Source organism: Lissotriton helveticus, chromosome 3_1, assembly GCF_964261635.1.
Source record: "Lissotriton helveticus chromosome 3_1, aLisHel1.1, whole genome shotgun sequence".
Lineage (NCBI taxonomy): Eukaryota > Metazoa > Chordata > Amphibia > Caudata > Salamandridae > Lissotriton > Lissotriton helveticus.
The window spans coordinates 1247003736-1247026277 of record NC_136061.1 but is presented as its reverse complement, the minus strand read 5'-3'; positions in this window follow the sequence as shown (position 1 = coordinate 1247026277).

Here is a 22542-nt window from a genome sequence, read left to right as displayed (position 1 = left end):
CCATAAGAATGTCAGTTCAGTGGCTATGACAATCCTCACATCACGTGATGTCCCCAATTGCTGGATATGGGCCGTACTCCAGCTCAGGTGCCCAGCAGTTCGACCAAAAGCCTCTCACCCCAACTCCTTAGTCAGGCGAACAGCGTCGCCTCCTCTCTCCCCAATTCAGCGTGTCAAACCATGGTGGCAATCCAAGCTGCTAGGGGGGGCTCCGTGTATATATATATATATATATATATATATATATATATATATATGCAACCACAGTCCTGATGCCGGAGCGCTTTTCCTCCTCCCTTGGAGACGCGAAGTCAGGGAACGGACCAACCACACGGCACGTTTTTTCTATACTCAGTGCTTTATTCCATGACAGCAGACATATATATAAATATACATTTATAATTACCTACTGCCGATCGCCAGTGGGTATTTATAGTTAAGATCATGTTTCCATTTGACGAATTTTCTTGAAATTTTCAAAAAAAAGTGGCACGTTGGGTCTTGTTGAAGCATGGGAAGTTTCAGGGTGATTCGTCAAGCAGGGGCTGAGGAAAAAGGGGGCGGGGCAAAAAAGGGTAAGTTTCCAATGTTAATTCCTATAGAGTCTTTGGAGTTTAGACACATTTTTGAATATCTGGGTGGAGCCTGAGCACAAATCTCATGGTTGGATCTGATTGGATGCCACACTTCAACCAGGAAGTGTTGGCAGACATCTTGGGAGCAATATACATGATAGCACCCCATTGAAATGCATTGTAGTGAATGGCAGATTTTGAGGGTCACAAAAAGGAGAACATATAAAGGGTGAAAACAGTTTTTAGTTAAATTATAAATTATTTATTGATGCTACCCTACTAATTTATACTAATTTATAAGACTCATTTTAGGAATTGTGGTGTGTTTGCATGTGATTGTATTCTGTGAAAAAAACCTTCTCTTATTATTTTCCCCTAGAGGTTATGGAAAGTGTTCTAGTAGCTAAAATGAGAGCATATTTTCAGTAAATTCGCACTATCTTTCTCATCCATATGAAAAGGAATTCTGACATTCTCAGTAAAACATGTTCTAACAGGAGGATCCAGTCAAGTTGATTCCCTTGTGTTCTACTGCAGCCTCTCAGAGTGGTCTAAGCAGCAACTAGAGTGATGCCAGTCTTACTTATGACAAAAGTATGGCACACCTGAAGCCATCTTGATTGAATCAAACTGGTAAAAATGAAAACATTTAATTTAGAAAGTAACAAAATGAGGGGGTTAGTTTCAGGGGCGGTGGGTGACATTTGAAAGTGGTGGGGCGCAAGGTGATTTGCATACAGCACCGTAGCGCGCGAGCGCGCTCGCGCGCCCGAACCCCTTAAGGGGGGTTTGGGGGGATAACCCCCCCCCAAGAAAATTTTGAAAAAAGAGAAGAAAAATCGTGCTTTTTCCAAGCAAATTTGAGAAAGCAGGAAGGTTAATAAAGCAATTGTGAAAGTGCAGGTATTACATAAATAGATGGCATAACATAGGTAGCTGCTTATACAGTATAACCACAGAGCTTCATATATTCCGTCCTATTACGCTGCTGAATTCAGACTATAAGACTTGCATGAAAATCTCAGCTCTAAGAGTAGAAGAAGTTGCACAGCAGTTGGGAGACAGCCTTTACAAAGCCCTCTGTCCTACTCGTTTTTTGCACCTTTCTGCCCCCTGTTCCCCTCGTTTTTGTGCCCTTCTGCCCTCTGTCCCACTCGTTTTTGTGCCTTTCTGCCCATAAGGGGGGGTTCGGAACATTTTGAAAAAAGAGAAGAAAATCGTGCATTTTCAAGCAAATTTGAGAAAGCAGGAAGGTTAATAAAGCAATTGTGAAAGTGCAGTTATTACATTACAAACACACGCCCACACACAGAGACACGCTTTCACATACAGACTCACCCACACATCAATCCACACACACTCTCAGACAGACACCCCCCCCCCACACACACACACACACACACATATCTAGATAGATTCCACTCTCCACAGTCACTACATGAGGTGCCAGCTCGCTACCACACATGCCTATTCTTTCGAAAAGGCAAATAAAGGATCTAGCATACACACACAGACACACACACTCACACACACACACACACACACACACTCATGCAGATTGTGTTCCTGCAGGGAGCTTGCTGTCAGGCTGTTTGAGGCCTAAGTACTTGCAGCCAGTTTTTACAGTCCGTCTTTGTTTACATCTTAGATGTACCCCAAAAGTGAGCACATCCCACCAGCAAAACCGAAAAACCATAAATATTGTAGCAAGGCCAACTCTGAAGCAGTGTAGTCTTACAGGCTAAGGGAAAGATGGAAGCAGCGGGCTCACAAAAATATGGTGGCACTGTGGCAGCCATTGTGTGCTCTTTAGTCAGATTAAAGTGCTTTAACATTAACATAATAGTGTTTAAGTGTATTTAGGTTCCGACAGGACAGTAACCCAGAAGACGGCAAGGCGTAGAAAATTGCTGACATGAAAATTAAAATTAAGCTACTGCTTCTCAATAGCCCACGCCATCTCAACCCCTTCATGGAATTCACACCGACTTCACCTCTATACTGTATAACAGGAAACAGCCCACAAACTTTCCATTTGAATCCCTGAGGTAGCCATAGTGATTTCTTAATGTTAGCTACTCAAACGCCATTGCCTAAAACTAAATCAGTAACCCCGAATGTCCAGACGGCCTGTTCCTGGCTCATTCATACCAGTTGTGATATACCCCCAAAATTCCTGTATGTGATCGTTGAACAGGACACTTGATTTACACAACACGACAGTCTGTGACAATATGTGTCTGCCAAGTCACACACCCACATCTCCCCTGCCTTATAATGGTCACCTATTGGTTACAAGCTGCATGTATATGGATCATTCTGTCTCTGCAACAGCTTCAGAGCTTCTCCGTGAAGTATGGCAGACGTGGAGAAAACTACCAGGACTGTTGTACATGCTGCTAAAAGTCCCAATGAATTTCGCCTTAACTATTACATTCTAATCAGCAATGGTAAAGACAGCAGGGAATTGTTATAAATGAAGCTGGTCTTTATTTATTGTTTCTGTATGGAGTCTTGGATGCCTGTTTTGTGATTACCAAACCGCTGTAGCACAAATAAAGAAATACAACACAGAAACAAAAAACGATGCTCGAAGATAGCCTCAAATTTCTCCTTCATAAACTTTACGAGCTGGATTTCATAACTCACATTATTCCGTTTCTTCAGGGGCCCATTTTCATGCAGGGTTCTTAACTATTAATTTCTGGATTCCCAAAGCACCAGCCCCTTTGCCAGCTCGTTATGCTATAGCCTCAATTGAATCTGATCTGATTATACTGATTTGGCATTGGTTCTGTTTTTCTAACAACTTTCCACCTATGAACTTTTAATAAGCAGTCTCTTTCACTCAGACCCAAAGCACTGCATATTCATAGCACATTCACTGCAGAGTGTGTACAGGTGCATTAAGGCTGGGCCCCATCACCTGAGAAAATTGCAAGTTGGCAGGTATGAGAATGTCATCGGGCTTCCAATGTTTAACAGAATCTACCACCTGCTTCTCTATGAGCACATAGGCATGTTTTTCATATCAATACCATTTAAAATGTACAGTTAATGTACATATTTCCTGTGGTTACAGAGACAATCAACAAAATGCAATGGGATCTTCAACTCAAGATGAAATGGTAGGAATCAGGCATCTTTACTCCATGTAGAACTGACCACCCATCCACGCGATACCTTAACACCGAGCACTGTGTTTAAGAGGAACCAGACAATTCTGCCGAGAGAGCCTTTGTCACAGGTGGAAAACAACAGAACGCAAGACACATACATGACTCGACAAAGCTGCCATTTAATTATTGGAAAAACTGTCACCAGAGACTATCGCTATTTGTCTTTTGGTGCTCAAAAATGGGCGGATTAAAACTCATAGTTTCTGGAATATTGTGAAACTGCTAAACTATTTAACAGTTTGTAGAAATTAGATAATGTGTGCCATTTACAGAATTCAATGAATGGAACGCCTGAACAGGCAGGCAGGCAGATATATATTTTATATAAAAATGACCAAATAGCTTATTGCAGGTCTAATAATGCCATCTCAAGACTCTAGTGACACTTACTAAGAACTAATGTTATAAATTTGACGTTTAGTCCCCCTACCCCAACTCTTTTTAGAAAGCCTCTATGCATACCCGGGTGGGTCACAAAGACAGCCACTCACCTCAGATGAAATATGAGCAGTGACTTTGTTCACATTCCGGGTGATTTGGTTTCATGAAGTGGGTTCAGTAAATCCTGCATGTAAAAGGTCGCTCCTTGCCAATGAGCTGAAAGTGAACGTCTTAGGGTGTGTGAGAGAATATGCAATATTTGTAACTATGGCAGGAGACCAGGTTGAGTCTCTCGGCAGTGCAGTAAGGGGGGCCTGGGATTACTGGGGGCCTGGTCATCTTTCTCTGCTGTCATTTTCTATGAACCTTGATAAGCTGATGCTGCCACATGAAGTAATAAGATCTAACGGGAAACCCAATCTACCCTTGGGGGCCTGGGCAAAAATAAAATAAAGGGGTAAAAGTGCCTTCAAGGGATTTATTGTACAGTACTTAGTTATATTGCTTTAGTATATTATTGGATGCAAGAGTTTTTCATACACTTGCCTAGTAATTCCTTTTCAAAACCTTCTGTACAACGGGATTCTAAAATTCTCAATTCCTTATGCAGAATTGGAACCCGAAGTCCAACTCAATTCAATCCCTTGAAGCCACATGAAGTAGGCAGCCAGGACGCTGTCCTATGTGCACCCTTTGTTGCTAATATGTGGAATACCTCGAGCTCAGGCTGAAGAGAGAGGGAGTTTCCTCAGGAGCTGTCAGTCAGTCATAAGAGTATTTGGAATACATCCAATCATTGGGCTCTATGAAGAGATCACAGGGCAATGGTCAAATGGGCCATTTTTAATTGTGATTCTAGGCGAAAGTACAGTGTGGAAAGCATAGAACATTAGGGTGAAAGTAAAAGAAAATGTAGTGTTTACAGGTGTGTGTGTGTGAGCACGTGTGTGTACAGTGAAGGAAATGGAAGGACATACACGCAGGAGAGAGTGAACAGAGGGCACTGAAGAGGAAAGAGAGGAGGTTTGACATTTGCAGATGGAGAATTTCTGAAAAATGTCAGGAGAAAAGGAGAGTAAGTGTCTAACTAACACATAGAGACTGCTGAGGAGGGTGGTGTGAATCTTGGAATGGAAGTGATTGAGACTTCGAAGATCATTACCCCTTCTTCAGACCTTAGTAATGTTTAATGCACAGTCTCATATATTCAGAAGGGAAACGTTTGCAATTGGAATAAATCACAAAACAATCATTGTTACTCGTTTATCTCCTTCAGCTTCAAGCATTGGCAAACCCAATAGTTCTGAGTTGTTTTAGACCTATGTCTGTTGTGCTGTATATTCTATGTGTGTTATATGCCTGGATACATTTAACAGAAAGCTTATAGAGAGGCACTGAAATGCTGGTTGGGTAGATACCAGGGCCAGCTTTAGCGCTGGTGGAGCCCGGTGCAACAGTCTTTTTTGGCACCCCCCCTCCCATAACCTCCTCCATGAATTCCCTCACTACAACTCTCTAACAGCACACCTTATCTGTCCATTGCCCTTCTCTGATATACATTTTATTTTTTCATAGCGCTACTCATAGTTCACTCACACTCAGTTCTTTGATCTGCTTGGTACACGTTCTTTGCAGCAGGCACATTAACCCTCCGCACTAATTTAGGATGAGGCAAAGTTGCCACTAGACAAAATTTCGATTTCTCACCAGTAAGAATATTAAGAGTTACTCTGACATTATTATTGTTGCCTGAAAACTGCTGTACACATAAGAAAGTTCAGGTGCTTTTAAACCAATAGTTTTTTTGCTTTTTCTGGAAGTTTTAGAGAGCAGGAACTAGACCCGAAAGTATCAGACGCTTTACATGATCACCAGTTGTGTTACAGACAGACACATTCATTTTTGTTAGGTACAGGGAGAATTAGTGATTTGCCCAGAATCACAAGATGGTGAGCATCCCTGCCGAGACTGGAACCTAGTTCCCCATCTCCGAAATGGACCCTCTAACCATTAGGCCACATCCTCTTTTTTAAACAAGCCGGCCCCACCCACCAAAGTCAGCTCCAGGTGAGGCTGCACTGGTGGCACCACCCGAAAGTCGGTCTTGGACACTATGGGAAGAAAAGGATTCTAGCACACAGGTTTGAAACCACACCCTTAACTACATGGGCCACACCACTAGGAAAGGATTCCTAGTTAGGCTTCTGAAGCATGCTGCTATAACAACCACCACACACACTTTTTAAATCTCACTTAGCACCCTGCTCAGCTTGTATCTGTGCTCTACAGCTAAGTAGTTCAGATCCATGCCAGATTTTTGGAATGTCCATGTATGGTAGGTTTACATACAGTGAATCCAAAGTAAACTAATCCACGTAGGCATACATTATCCTGAAAATCTGACATGAATCCCTCGGTTCTGGACCTGCGTTGGACACCCCAGCTAGCACATGGCTTGCAGAGGTGCATTACATTATGAGATGAACATGTATGGAAGCCCTGCACCCACTGCTTTTTAAAATAAACAATAACTGAAAAATATATATCCTCTGTGCAGAGCAGGTGGTGCAGATGTCATAAAATGGCAGCGTGCCCTGCGCTCCATAGGGTCAAACAGAACTGCGTAGGAAGCCATGTGCGGGTGTTTATAGGAGAGTTACGGTATAGTCCGTTCAGTCTGGTAATGAGTTTATGTTGTCTTTGGACACATTCTTAGGTTGTAATAGTGGCGTGTTTTATGTTTTCACTCATGAGGAAATTGGTCCTCCCCGGGAGTTTATTTTAACCTCGGGTCAGCAGCTGTGTCAGATGGCGCGTCAGAGGGCGCGAATCCTCAGGAGGACAGGGATGACCAGGAGCGGGGAAGGAAAATTGATTTTTGGTCCGGAAACGAAGGAAAAGAAGGATTAACAAGAGCCTGACTAACTTGATTTCTGAAAGTATGACGTCCGGTTTATGAAGCGTACGCTAATTGTTTAAATGGTGTTAAATGTTCCCAATAAAGAGAATGTATTAAACGGAAGGTGGAGGGATACATAAATGTGGACAATTTTCATTCTAAACGATTACCACAACACATTAATTCCCTAGTCAAGTGGGGGAGCTTAAGTCAGTGCTGATGTCACTAATCTTGAATTCGGTAATAACATTAGTACCTTTTAGCTGTATTATACTGGACCACTGCTGAACTTTGTAACTCGAAGCTGCCATTGGAAGCCTGCACTGCTGAGCCACGCAGAATAGAAGAGCGTGTTTCCCTCGTGAAGCTCGACCCATGCGAAGGAATTGGAACAATCGGAGCTCGGAGGCACCGGAAGGGAGGTTTTCAATAACGGGGCATCCAATAATGGATTGCCCTGCCCTGCTGCTCGGTGACCGGCCAATCCTGGCTCTGCAAGCAGCGCCAGGATAGGCTAGGGGGGCCCACTGACAGCTCGCCCTGTGTCGCCTCTGTAAAGCCGGGGGCTGAGGCCAGGTTAAACGAGCACCCCCCCTGGTCACTATCTATGGGGGACCTCTCATGCGCATGCTCGGGCAAGTTTCTGCCCGAGCATTACGTGCGCGCTAAATACCTTGGCTGGCCTGGCTGTCTGCTGCTGCAGCTGAGTGATTGCGTCACGTGGACTGTCACTCAAGCTGCGCAGCAGTCCACAGACCAGCCCCCCTGCGCATCGCTCTCCCAGATTACTCGGGTCGGGTGCTTCCCGGATTCCCTGCGGCGCACGCAAGTCTTTTACCTAATTTGTCATCAGTGTTTATAATTTTTGCAGCAGCAGAGCAGCGTCGTCCATGGGCTTGTGGGGCTACGCCCCTACGCCCCAATGGACGCACCGCTGCTGGTTAGTTTAGTCATAGAAATTATGGTTAGTGCTGTGGAAAGAAAATGTAGGACACATTTTAAGAGAGTTCACAAATATCTTCCTTACCTATTTCATTAAAACATTCTGAAATGCAGACGGAAACATGCACTTTTCAACATTCGAAGCAGACTGTCAGTTAACTTCCTGGTGATCAGCAGCTTTATTACAATGCTCTAATGAGCAACTAGAGTGCTAACCTTCAGAATTTTTGCCAAAAGTGGGGCACATCTGAACGCCATCTTGATAGAATCAAAGTGAAAAACTAAAAGCATTTCCTACTGAGGATACTGCAGTAAATGAGGACATTAGGGAGCTTCATAACAAAGAAGTCCCCCAAGATGACCACCAGAGAAAAAAAGAACCCAAATATAGCACAAATATGGAGCCCAAGTATAGCCCCTTGACAGAAGCATGCAAAACACAAATTATTATTTGTTTTTTTGCAGTTTTACTTAGTGCAGACTTGACCCAAAGGTATCGGAGTGCTCTAAATGAGCATCAGTTACATTACACAAGGACACATTCAGTTTGGTTTTACGCATGGGGAGATTAAATGATTTGCCAAGAATCACAGGATGTCGAGCTGACACCGAAACTAAAACCTGGTTCCCCAGTTGCAAAGTCTGCAGCTCTGGCTGTAACACCACATCCTCATGCTTAAGTGTAACATATAATCTAGTGATCAACTGGATAAACAAATAAACATAGCAACTTGTTTGAAAGTGCTTTGTCACTATTTGAGAGCTCAGAAAATATGTTGTATTTTTAGTTGTTTAGAACACTAACCATAATTTTATGGAAATAAGACCCTCTCCTGTAGGAGGGTGCAGAGGCAACAGGTTTACCATGATGGGCAGTCAAGAGGGGCAGTGTCAGCACAGGGAACCATGGAGGGCAGGGGTAACAAACCAGCCACGCAGTACATGCAAGAGAGGCTGTGGCAGTATAAAAGAGCATCGAGTGCAGAAGGAAGAGGCATTTGCAGTAGAACCATACATGCCAACAGACTCGATTCAGGCAGGAGACTGACAATGTTTTTCAGCCCAGAAGGGCTTTATTTTATCTGTCTCCTACATAAAATCCCCTGTTCTTTCAATGTAAGTCAATGCGGAAAATCATTTCTCAGGTTTTTGTTTCAAAATCTCTCTCTTACCCAAGTTCAAAATGTTGTCAAGTAAGGTACATTGGGTCACGGAGGGCAGGAGGAATGAGATAGGGACATGGACTCGGATAACAGAGGGCAAGAGTGAGATGGGCAGGGACACTAAATAGACCTTACATGGCAGGAGTCAGGGGTTCTAGCACACCACACAGGGCAAGCGGGACAGCAGTGCAGCATAACAGACCATGGAAAGCAATAGGGAGGGAACAGGGCAATGCACATGGGCAACAGAGAGCAGAGAGTAAAGAGGCAAGGGCAGCAAACTGACCATACCAGACAGACAGGAGGAACAGTTATAGCATAACAGACCATGAAGGGCAGGAGTGCGGGTTCAGAGCACAACAACAGACTAGACAAACGGCAGGCAGGGGGAAAGGAGACAGGATCAGCAAGCTGACCATGAAGAGCAGACAACATGGGTACTAGAAGCACAATGCACCCTAGAGGCCAGCAGTGAGACTATGTTAGCATACACACCGATAACGAACGGAAGGTGGGAGGGGGTCCGGGCAGCAAGCTAACCGTAGAAGGCAGGTGGGACGTGCTGTGTCAGCATAGAAGACCATCCATGACAAGCGGGAGGGTCAGTGGCAGGATATTGGCCCTCAAGTGCAAGAAGGAGGGGTCAGGTGCATGCACAAAGGACCATGGAGGATAGAAAGGAGCGGTAGGGGCTGTACACAGACAAGAGAGGACAGGGGAAGGGGCTTCACAACAACTTTGCAAGGCAGGCAGGAGGAGCTGTTGCAGTACAACAGAGCATGGAGGGTAGAAGGGAGTAGTAGCATAATGGACCATGGAGGAAAGGAGGGAGGGGATAGGGGCATGGAACTTGGACAGACAGAGTGGAGGGGCAGGGATAGGCAGTAATACCATCTGACCATACTAGGCAGGTGAAAAGAGCCGTGGCAGCTCAACAGAAGACTCAGAGTAGATAGGAGGGTGACAGGTCAATTGAATATGGTGGGCAAAAAGAAGGGAGCATGCAAACAGGCATCAGAGGGCAGAGCGAAGGAGAGTAAGGGTAGCAAGCTAAGCACAGATACTAAGCAGGAGGGCAATGATGGGGCACAGAATTGGGCAATGGAGGGCGTGAGGAGTGTGCAGGGACATTAAGCTAAATGGAGGGCTGTGGCGGCACATCGGACCAAGCAGGGCAGGAGGGAAGGGGCTGGTGCATGGTCTCAGACAACAGAGTGTAGGGAGGAGATGGATGGGCAGCAAGCTAACTGTTTAGGGCAGGCAGGAAGGGCAGTGGCAGAACAATGACCACACACAGCTATAATGAGGGATCATGGTCATGGACTTGGGCAATGGATGGCAAGGAGCGGGGGCAGGAGCAGCACCCTTGGGTGGGGGCAATACAATACCAGGCCAGGCCCTGCATTTAAAGCCCCCCACCACTGTGCATTGTGAGGGGCATCTTACTTTAAGTTTTAAAAAGCTTGGAAATTCACTGAAAAACCCAGAGGTTACAGGGGTGTTATAGTTAGGCTCAGATTTCACTCATACAAAACCAGTGAAAATCAGCAGTTATAGTTACCTGAGCAAACTATAACTTACGGCCCGCAATGCAGTGCTTATGACCTCACATATTTCATTACTCATGACATGATCAGTAATATGAAAAAAACAATAAAGGAGTAACCCCTCGTGGGTAGAGAGAAAATAACTCTCTGACAATGAGCACAAGTGCTCTGGTTAGCACATTTTGCCCCAACCTGTTACTGGATAAAGCATATCCTTATAGAAGACCCCTCACTCACCAACCTGGTTGGTGACATGCTTCATCATCGGGGTCCCACCCCATAGGCCGAGTGCCTACAGGGTGTGCTGCGACACCTGATTACAGTGGAGCTGGTTTCGTTTTTATGTGTTCAAGACTATCAAAATTGTGTATTAAAAAGGGCCAACACTACTCACTTCAAGTATTTATTCTTGAGTGCTTGAACCCTTAGTAAAATTAAAGTGTGGCACCTTTGCCTAATTAGGAAGGCTTTGGTGTCAAAAAGTCGTATTAAAATATATAAAAATAGCGAAAGTGTGCTATGTGAATGTGAATGTACAAAACTATTGTTTAAAAAGGTCTACATGTTTCAACCCATACATGGATTCAAGGGTTTTCGTCAGGACCGTAGGTGATTTGAACTGGGTGGTCCGCCCGCGCTAAGGAGCGTCCTGCCCTAGTTCAATTTAGAGATCGTAAATAGGGATCTCGTGCAAAAGGTGCGTTTTTCTCTTTTGAAAAAACCTGTGAAAAGACAGGGAAACAAAAAACAGGAAGGGGTCACACACAGGGGTAGACAAAATGGATTGTACCACATATAACACATATATTCATGATCATTAGCACAATCATAATATCCACGTGTGGAATCATGCCAGCATATCACTATCGTGATTAGAACATATCTATTGCGTGGGTGGCAACAGAAATATAGTGATAAAATGCCGGGAGGTGCCTTTCAATCGAAGGGCAGGCGCCAAATGAGGGGTGTCGATATGGTTTGGCGTCTGGAATACGTGAAAAACAGGGGTCGATAAATGGGAGAGTGACCTATTAGCGTGCTGCGCTGTGAACGGCTGCCAAATAAATGTGAGCAGTCGTGAGAAAAACCGTCTCAATTGTATTGAGGCGGCTAGTTATTTAGTGCTTACGCTTAGAAGCGAAACTCTCGCTTCATGGGCACCAGCGTTACCAAGTTGACAGGATTCCGTCTCCTGTAGGTAAAAAAACAAGTATCCAGTGTCAGCGCTGTGGTCATAGAGCGCTGACAGTCGAGTATTGCCCCAAGAGAAAATGCGGTCGATCGTTACCGCATAGCGATCCTTCAAGTGTACTTACTTGTCGCTTCTGTTCATCAGACCGATTAACCTACTTGGTTCTTGCTCGGCGTGCCCCGTGGAGTGTCTCCGGTACCTGTTTGCCGGTAATGTGAACACTTCCTCGTTGGGCGTGGCCGGGTCACGTGTGGTGAGCACGTGATCCAGAGATAGCCAATCGCAATGTTCAGTGAACACTGTTGTAGGACTTGCCCAAGTAGATCAATGTGTACATCGCTATGGTAACGGGTGTTGTGATCTAGGGCGAACTGGATAAACACCCGAGACAATCATCTAAAGTTCACATATGAAAAAAACAGTGACACTCTGGTCTTCCTAGACGTAAAAATCACAAAAAAAGATGGGAAATTGACTACTATTACCCATTACAAACCTACTGCGAAAAACAACCTCCTCCGTTTTGAAAGCTTTCACCCCAGACCCCTACGCGAAAATTTACCATACGGGCAATACCTTAGAATCCGTAGGAACTGTAGTGAACTAGATGACTACAAGAGACAAGCCAAAGATCTCTCTCAAAAACTTCAAAACTGAGGTTACCCAAACAGAATCCTCCAGAAAAGCCAGAAGCGAGCTCGTAATCAGCCTCGCACAGCGCTCTTGGAACCAAAAGAAAGAGTCCCGGAAGAGATCCCTTTGACGTGTGTTACAACATATAACACTATATCCAATGACGTGTCAAGGATAATAAAAAAGCACTGGAACATTCTGAATACAGGCAACCTAAGATGGAACAAACCTTTATTCTCTTTCAAAAGAGCACGAAGCATAAAAGATGCAGTAGTCAATACCAGACCCCTAGCGATACACCCTAGGAAAGAAACACAAACCAATCTATGGGGTCTACCTAAGGTAACTGGCCACTACAAATGCGGAAGTTGCAGTGTCTGCCCCTTTACCACAAATACAAAAACACTACTGTTGGAACCTAACAAAGTGTGGACAATCAGAGGGCAGACCAACTGCAATAGCGAAAACGTCATCTACAGATTGACATGCCCATGTGACCTGCATTATGTAGGAATGACCAGTAGAAAAATAAAACTTCGCATTGGAGAGCACAGGAGCACCATCAGGTGCAGGAAGACAAATACAAAGCTTACTGAACATTTTGTGTCGGTAGGTCACACTGCCGATGACATAAAATGGACAATAATTGAACAAGTACAACCTGGTACAAACCTGAACAAACGTCTATACGAGAAGGAACAGAGGTGGGTCTACAGACTTTCCACGCACAAAACCGGTTTAAACGACAATATACCGTGGAACAATGTATTGTCATAAGATGGCCCATCAGAATCCAGACCCCACCATACGGAATCATTTTGTGCCCGTTCTATTCTGTTTTATTTTATTTATTTTGTCATATTCAAAATCCAACAAGCGGCAACTCTGCCCGTTTTTCTATGTCCTGCAAGTATTCTCTGTAAACTAAAACATCTTGTAAATATTTCCCATTCCAAATCCATGTTTGTGCTCACAAAAACGACAAAAAAACCCTAGAACCATGGCTCAGCAAAACGAGCACTGTCCGCCCTAGATCACAACACCCGTTACCATAGCGATGTACACATTGATCTACTTGGGCAAGTCCTACAACAGTGTTCACTGAACATTGCGATTGGCTATCTCTGGATCACGTGCTCACCACACGTGACCCGGCCACGCCCAACGAGGAAGTGTTCACATTACCGGCAAACAGGTACCGGAGACACTCCACGGGGCACGCCGAGCAAGAACCAAGTAGGTTAATCGGTCTGATGAACAGAAGCGACAAGTAAGTACACTTGAACGATCGCTATGCGGTAACGATCGACCGCATTTTCTCTTGGGGCAATACTCGACTGTCAGCGCTCTATGACCACAGCGCTGACACTGGATACTTGTTTTTTTACCTACAGGAGACGGAATCCTGTCAACTTGGTAACGCTGGTGCCCATGAAGCGAGAGTTTCGCTTCTAAGCGTAAGCACTAAATAACTAGCCGCCTCAATACAATTGAGACGGTTTTTCTCACGACTGCTCACATTTATTTGGCAGCCGTTCACAGCGCAGCACGCTAATAGGTCACTCTCCCATTTATCGACCCCTGTTTTTCACGTATTCCAGACGCCAAACTATATCGACACCCCTCATTTGGCGCCTGCCCTTCGATTGAAAGGCACCTCCCGGCATTTTATCACTATATTTCTGTTGCCACCCACGCAATAGATATGTTCTAATCACGATAGTGATATGCTGGCATGATTCCACACGTGGATATTATGATTGTGCTAATGATCATGAATATATGTGTTATATGTGGTACAATCCATTTTGTCTACCCCTGTGTGTGACCCCTTCCTGTTTTTTGTTTCCCTGTCTTTTCACAGGTTTTTTCAAAAGAGAAAAACGCACCTTTTGCACGAGATCCCTATTTACGATCTCTAAATTGAACTAGGGCAGGACGCTCCTTAGCGCGGGCGGACCACCCAGTTCAAATCACCTACGGTCCTGACGAAAACCCTTGAATCCATGTATGGGTTGAAACATGTAGACCTTTTTAAACAATAGTTTTGTACATTCACATTCACATAGCACACTTTCGCTATTTTTATATATTTTAATACGACTTTTTGACACCAAAGCCTTCCTAATTAGGCAAAGGTGCCACACTTTAATTTTACTAAGGGTTCAAGCACTCAAGAATAAATACTTGAAGTGAGTAGTGTTGGCCCTTTTTAATACACAATTTTGATAGTCTTGAACACATAAAAACGAAACCAGCTCCACTGTAATCAGGTGTCGCAGCACACCCTGTAGGCACTCGGCCTATGGGGTGGGACCCCGATGATGAAGCATGTCACCAACCAGGTTGGTGAGTGAGGGGTCTTCTATAAGGATATGCTTTATCCAGTAACAGGTTGGGGCAAAATGTGCTAACCAGAGCACTTGTGCTCATTGTCAGAGAGTTACTTTCTCTCTACCCACGAGGGGTTACTCCTTTATTGTTTTTTTCATATTAATTGGGGGACCAGGAGTTCCCACCTCACATAGTGCCTAGCATTATTATTTTCCCTCTCTCTCTCCATTGTTGCGAAGATGATCAGTAATATCACTGATGACATCTCAAATTACATCACTGATTACATCATCCAAAGTTTATAAGTGTTAAACATATATACTGAGGTACTAAAAAAGTTATATTACTATACTTTGGGTACTACTAATGAGTGATAATATTTGCCTTGAGACCCTACTGGATGAGTAGCGTGCTATACAAATTGTTGATTGATTGATTGATTTCTAACTGATATTATGTGAGTGGCTGTGTTACTGTGTGAATCCATGTGTGAGTGGATGTCTGAGTGGCTGTATAGGTATATGAGTTGGTGTGTGAGTAGCTATATGGGTGCATAAGTGGGTGTGTGAGTATCTGTTTGGGTGAATACGTGTGTGTATGAGTAACTGTATGGGTGTGGGAGTGGCTGTGTGACTGGCTGCATTAGTGAGTGAGTTGGTGTATGAATGGCTATATGATTTAGTGGCTGTGTGAGTGACTGTATGTGAGAGTGGCTGTGTGAGTAAATGGCTGTCTGGGTGACTGACTGTCTGTTAGAGTAGGTCTTTGGTTAATATATGGGCTGTGTGAGTGGCTTTATTTATGAGTGAGTATGTATGTGAGTGGCTGAATGGGTAAGTGAGTACACGTGTGAGTGCCTGCATGGGTTTCTGAGTGGGTGTATGCATGGCCATATGGGTGGTTGTGTAGGTGCATGAGTGACTGTAATGGTGAATGTTTTGGTGTCTAAATGGATGTATGAGTGAGTGACTGGGTGTGTAAGTGGCTATATGGGTGAGTGAGTGGGTGTTTGAGTAGGCGTTTGGTTAAATGAGTTGGTGTGGGAATGGCTGTATTGGAGAGTGAGCATCTATGTGAATGGTTGAATGAGTGGATGTGTGAGTGCTTGTATGGATTTAAGAATGGGTATGTAAATGGTTGTGTGGGTCTGTGAGTGACTGTGAGTGGCTGTAAGGGTAAGTGAATGGCTGTTTGTTGAGAGGCTGTATGGGTGAGCGGGTCGGTGTGAAAGTTGCTGTATAGGTGAATAAATGGGTGTGTGAATATATGTATAGGTGAGTGCATGGTTGTATGAGTGGCTATATGGGTGAGTGGTTGTATGAATAACTGTATGGGTGAGTGAGTAATTGTGTGAGTGTCTCTATGGATGGTTGAGTGGTGGTGTGAGTACTTGTATGGGCCTGTGAATGGGTATGTGAGTGGTTGTGTGGGGGTGGGGGTGGGTATATGGGAGGTTGCATAGGGGTGTTCGTGGATGTATGAGTTGTTCTGTGGATGATGTCATCAGTGATATCATCATTGATGTCATTTGAGAAGTCATGAGTGATGTCACTGACCATGTCATGAGTGACATAATATGTGAGGTCATGAGCAGTGCATTGCAGAGGCATGAGTAATAGTTATAAATATATATATCAAGGTCCTTTGAGGACTGAAACGCTTAATGGCCAACATTAAAAAGCAATCTTAAGCACGCAACTATGGGTCCGTATCTGCTTTACTGAAAAGAATCTTGACAAGAGGCAAAAAGCATTTCCTTTGATTTATATTTTTATATATATATATATATATATATATATATATATATATATATATATATATATATATATATATATATATATTCACTGAAAAAACCATAGGTTATAGACCATATAGTTAGGAATTAGCATTTAAAAAACCTTATTTTACTCACACAAAACCATTGAAATTCCATATATAGTTAGTTCTACTAACTATATATCGCGCACCCGCAATCCACTGCTGATCATGTCACATATTACATCATTCATGACATGGTCAGTGACATCACTGATGACATCACTGATGACATCTCAAATGACATCACTGATGACATCACTGATGACAACATCCAGTGACTGTATGTTTCTGTAAAGTTAAAATATGTCTTACATATTGAAGAATGAGTGGATGTATAAGTGTCTGGATGAAGGATTTAGTAGGTGCATGACTGACTGTATAAGTGAGTGATTAAATGTGTCTCACTGAGTGCATGGGTTAGTGACTAAACTGTTTTAAATTGTGCATTATTGTGTCTGTTGTTCTGTAATCTGATGCATGTGTTGATCAGTAGCTAAATGAGTAACTATATGGGTTATTGATTGGTTGCCCAAGCATTTGTATGGGAGACTGAGTGTGTGTGTTGGTGGCTGGGAGGTGTATGACTCTGTGCATAGATGTGTGAGCAGTTGATTCACTAGATGTATGGGTTCAAAAGTGCATGTGGAAACAGCTGTATGGGCGGTTGACTGTGTGCATGAGTGTATTGGTGAGTGAATGGATATCTCAGTGCTACATGTCAAAGTAAGTACATATGTAAAATACAGTACATGTGAGAGTTGACATATATAAATAACTGTGCATAGGAGCCAGTGAATGTGTGAGTGGCTGTATGCATCATTGTGAACTTGTATCCAGGATTGTATAAGAGAGTAAATATGTTTTAGTATATGTTTGAATAAGTAAGGTGTGTATAACTGTATAGTTGAGAAAATGGAGGTGTGATTGATTCTTTGCATGACTGACTAGGTGTCTGAGTAACTCCATGGATGAGTGACAGTCTGTGAGTGTATGTTTACACTGAGTGTATCTAAGGTTATATTAGAGTCTGAAGAGGTTCATTGTATTATCACATGAATGATGTCATCAGTGATGTGATCAGTAATGTCAAATGAGATGTCATCAGTGATGTTATCAGTGATATCATTTGAAATGTCATCAGTGATGTCATCAGTGATGTCATTTGAGATGTCATCAGTGATGTCATCAGTGATGTCACTGACCATGTCATGAATGATGTAATATGTGACATGATCAGCAGTGGATTGCGGGTGCGCGATATATAGTTAGTAGAACTAACTATATATGGAATTTCAATGGTTTTGTGTGAGTAAAATAAGGTTTTTTAAATGCTAATTCCTAACTATATGGTCTATAACCTATGGTTTTTTCAGTGAATTTTCAAGGTTTTGTAAATGCTAATTCCTAACTATATATGGTCTATAACCTATGGTTTTTTCAGTGAATTTCATTGGTTTTTTAAAAGCTAATATCTATAGCTGTAAAATGTATTCTTCTTTAAATCCAAAAATATATTTTATATGTTTATTAATAATTTTTTTTAAAATATTTTTTTTGTTTCGCTCCCGGTTCGCGAACCGGGAAGCTTTCCGTTAGCTCAATTTGATGCCGCGACCCGGTCCGCGAACCGGTAAACGTTCCGTTAGCGCAACTGCCGCGTTAGAAATCAACATCGTGACGCGTCGCGGAAGCGCGACGTATCACGTTGTCGCGTAATGCGTCTTATGACGCGCTGCGTTAGCGCACCCGGAAGTGCTCCGGTACGCGAACCGGGCGCTACCCACGCAAAAAAACAAAAAAAAAATCCGCGGGGCCCTTTTAAAGCCTCCACATTAAACCTAGGGGGTCAGGGAGGATCTACTATGCCCCCTTATGGTCATTTCCCCCTTTGTTTTGGCCTCCTCTTGTCTCTCAATCCTACCGAGAGACAAGATGGCGGCCGCTCCGGACTGTTTAGAATGTTGACAGACACCGGAGAGCCAATCAGCTTCGCTACGCGAAGTTCCGTTACGCGTAAAGTCCGCGAACCAGAGCGCTGCCCGGTCCGCTGTTACAGATATATATCTTTTTTTGAACGTTAATTTCTCAAAATCCACTGAAGCACATATATTGAGACCTACAAAAGGCACATCGGGCTACCAGTCCCTACAATTTTGCCAAGTTTCGTGCAAATCCATTCAGCCGTTCGGGCTAAAAGTGAGGCCAACCGCCCTATGGAAAACTCAATGTTAAAAACACGTTTTGGGACCCCCCTTTTTTCTCGGCCCCCCCTTGACGAACCCCCCCCAAATTTCCAGGGGCTGCTCAGAAACAAAATGTTCCATTTTCCAGAAAATTTCAGCCAATTCCATCCACAAACGCCAAAGTTATTAGACATAGAATTTTCAAAAATCCCATAGGGAAAAAATCCTAACTATATATACCTACTGGCGACCGCCAGTAGGTAATATATATATATATATATATATATATATTACCTACTGGCGATAGCCAGTAGGTATATATAGTTAGGATGTTTTCTCTATGGGATTTCTGAAAATTCTATGTCTAATAACTTTGGCGTTTGTGGACGGAATTGGGGGGGTTTCATCAAGGGGGGGCCGAGAAAAAAGGGGGGTCCCAAAACACGTTTTTCACATTCATTTTTCCATAGGGCGGTTGGACTCACTTTTAGCTCGAACGGCTGAATGGATTTACATGAAACTTGGCAAAATTGTAGATATGGTTTGCCCGACGTGCCTTTGCTATGTCTCAATATATGTGCTCCAGTGGATTTTGAGAAATTAACGTTTAAAAATATATATATATCTGTGACAGCGCTCCGGATAGCGCCCCGGTTCGCGTACCGGACGCGTCACGGAACTTCGGGAAGCGAAGCTGATTGGCTCTCCGGTGTCTGTCAACATTCTAAACAGTCCGGAGCGGCCGCCATCTTGTCTCTCGGTAGGTTCGAGAGACAAGATGTGGTGAAAAACGAAGGGGGAAATGAAGGAAAGGGGGCAAGGTAAACCCCTCCTGACCCCCTAGGATTGATGAGGGGGATATTAAAGTCCCCCGCGGGGCAAAAAATAAAAATAAAACATTTTTGCGATTTTTCGCGGTAGAGGCGCTTCCCGGTACGCGAACCGGGCAGCTAACCGGCAGCGTAACGGGAGTCCGCCATCTTGTGTTTTTGGAGTGTCCGGTTCGCGTACCGGGTAGCGTCCCGGTAAGCGTAACAAGGGGAAAACCAAGAGAAACAGTAAAAAAAAAATTAAGGGAATAGATTTCCAGCAAACTTGCCAAAATTGTAGGGACTGTTTGTTTGATGTGCCTTTGCAAGGCCTCAAGATATGTGCACGTGTGGATTTTGTCTAATTAAGGTTAAAAAAAAAATATATATCTGTAAGCGTGCTCCGGCGCGCTTACGTTACGGGTTTTGTTTGCGCTGCAGAGCCGATACGTCACGGTTATGCGACGCGTCATGAGGCGTCTCACGTGGCTACGTGATACGTCACGTAATAAAGAATATATTTTACAGCTATAGATATTAGCTTTTAAAAAACCAATGAAATTCACTGAAAAAACCATAGGTTATAGACCATATATAGTTAGAAATTTGCATTTACAAAATCTTGAAAATTCACTGAAAAAACCATAGGTTAGAGACCATGTATAGTTAGCTGGACATTTTATTGACATAAAACCAATGAAATTCCATATATAGTTAGTTGCACTAACTATATATCGCGCACCCGCAATCCACTGCTGATGATGTCACATATTACATCATTCATGACATGGTCAGTGACATCACTGATGACATCACTGATGACATCTCAAATGACATCACTGATGACATCACTGATGACATCTCAAATGACATCACTGATGACATCATGACACACCAATACCAGTTACTACATACGCACTCACTGATTCCTACGTCTACACACACATTCACTCATTCACCCATACAATGACTCATACATACAGTCACTCATTATTACAACACTATCATATGCACTCATACACCTATGCAGACACTCACACACTGCCACTCATCCATGGAGTTACTTACACACCTAGTCAGTCCTGTAAAGAATCAATCACACTTCGATTTCCTCATCTATACAGTTAAACACAGAACACCATACTTTTTCACACATATACTAACACATACTTACTCTCTTATACAATCACTGATACAAGTACACATTGATATGCACAGAGTCACACACCTCCCAGCCAGCCACACACACACTCAGTCTTCCATACATCCACTCATTCTTCAATATGTAAAACATCTTTAAACTTTACAAAAACACACAGACACTAGATGATGTCATCAGTGATGTCATCAGTGATGTCATTTAAGATGTCATCAGTGATGTCATCAGTGATGTCACTGACCATGTCATGAATGATGTAATATGTGACATCATCAGCAGTGGATTGCGGGTGCGCGATATATAGTTAGTGCAACTAACTATATATGGAATTTAATTTTGTGTATTTATATATATATATATATTACCTACTGGCGGTCGCCAGTAGGTATATATAGTTAGGATTTTTTCTCTATGGGTTTTTTGAAAATTCTATGTCTAATAACTTTGGCGTTTGTGGACGGAATTGGCTGAAATTTTCAGGAAAATGGCACATTTTGTTTCTGAGCAGCCCCTGAAAACTTTGGGGGGGTTCGTCAAGGGGGGGCCGAGAAAAAAGGGGGGTCCCAAAACGCGTTTTTCCCATGTTAATTTCCATAGGGCGGTTGGCCTCACTTTTAGCCCGAACGGCTGAATGGATTTGCACGAAACTTGGCAAAATTGTAGGGACTGGTAGCCCGATGTGCCTTTTGTAGGTCTCAATATATGTGCTGCAGTGGATTTTGAGAAATTAACGTTTAAAAAAAGATATATATCTGTAACAGCGGACTGGGCAGCGGCCCAGGACGCGGACTTTTCGCGCAACGGAGCTTTGTGAAGCGAAGCTGATTGGTTCTCCGGCGTCTGTCAACATTCCAAACAGTCCGTAGCGGCCGCCATCTTGTCTCTCGGTAGGATCGAGAGACAAGAGGAGGTCAAAACAAAGGGGGAAATAACTATAAGGGGGCATAGTAGATCCTCGCTGACCCCCTAGGTTTGATGTGGAGGTTTTAAAAGGGCCCCGCGGGGCAAAAAAAAAAAATAATAATAATAATCGAACGGCTGAATGGATTTGCACGAAACTTGGCAAAATTGTAGGGACTGGTAGCCCGATGTGCCTTTGCTAGATCTCAATATATGTGCTCCAGTGGATTTTGAGAAATTAACGTTCAAAAAAAGATATATATCTGTAACACCGCACCGCTTCGCGTACTTTTCGCGTTACGGAGCTTTGCGAAGCGAAGCTGATTGGCTCTCCGGTGTCTGTAAACATTCCAAACAGTCCGTAGCGGCCGCCATCTTATCTCTCGGTAGGATCGAACAGCTGAATGGATTTTTGCACGAAACTTGGCAAAATTGTAGGGACTGGTAGCCCGATGTGCCTTTGCTAGGTCTCAATATATGTGCTTCAGTGCATTTTGAGAAATTAACGTTCAAAAACAAGATATATATCTGTAACAGCGCTCCGCTTCGCGGAGATAAAATTATATGTGTATTACCTAGCTGTTGCTAACACTAGTTAGCGACGGCTAGTAGAAGATAGCGACCATCTTGGGCCCCACTTTGCATGTGAGTGATATTTATCACTAATGACATGCAAAGTGGGCATGCCAAGATGTTAGCGACTGGAAACAGTCGCTAACATCGCTATCTCCTATTATCAACTTTTGGAAATATTCGAGATAAGCGCGAATATCTCCAAAAGCTACCACCTGCCCTGAGCAGTTCTTAGCCATGTTATCCAATGGGAGG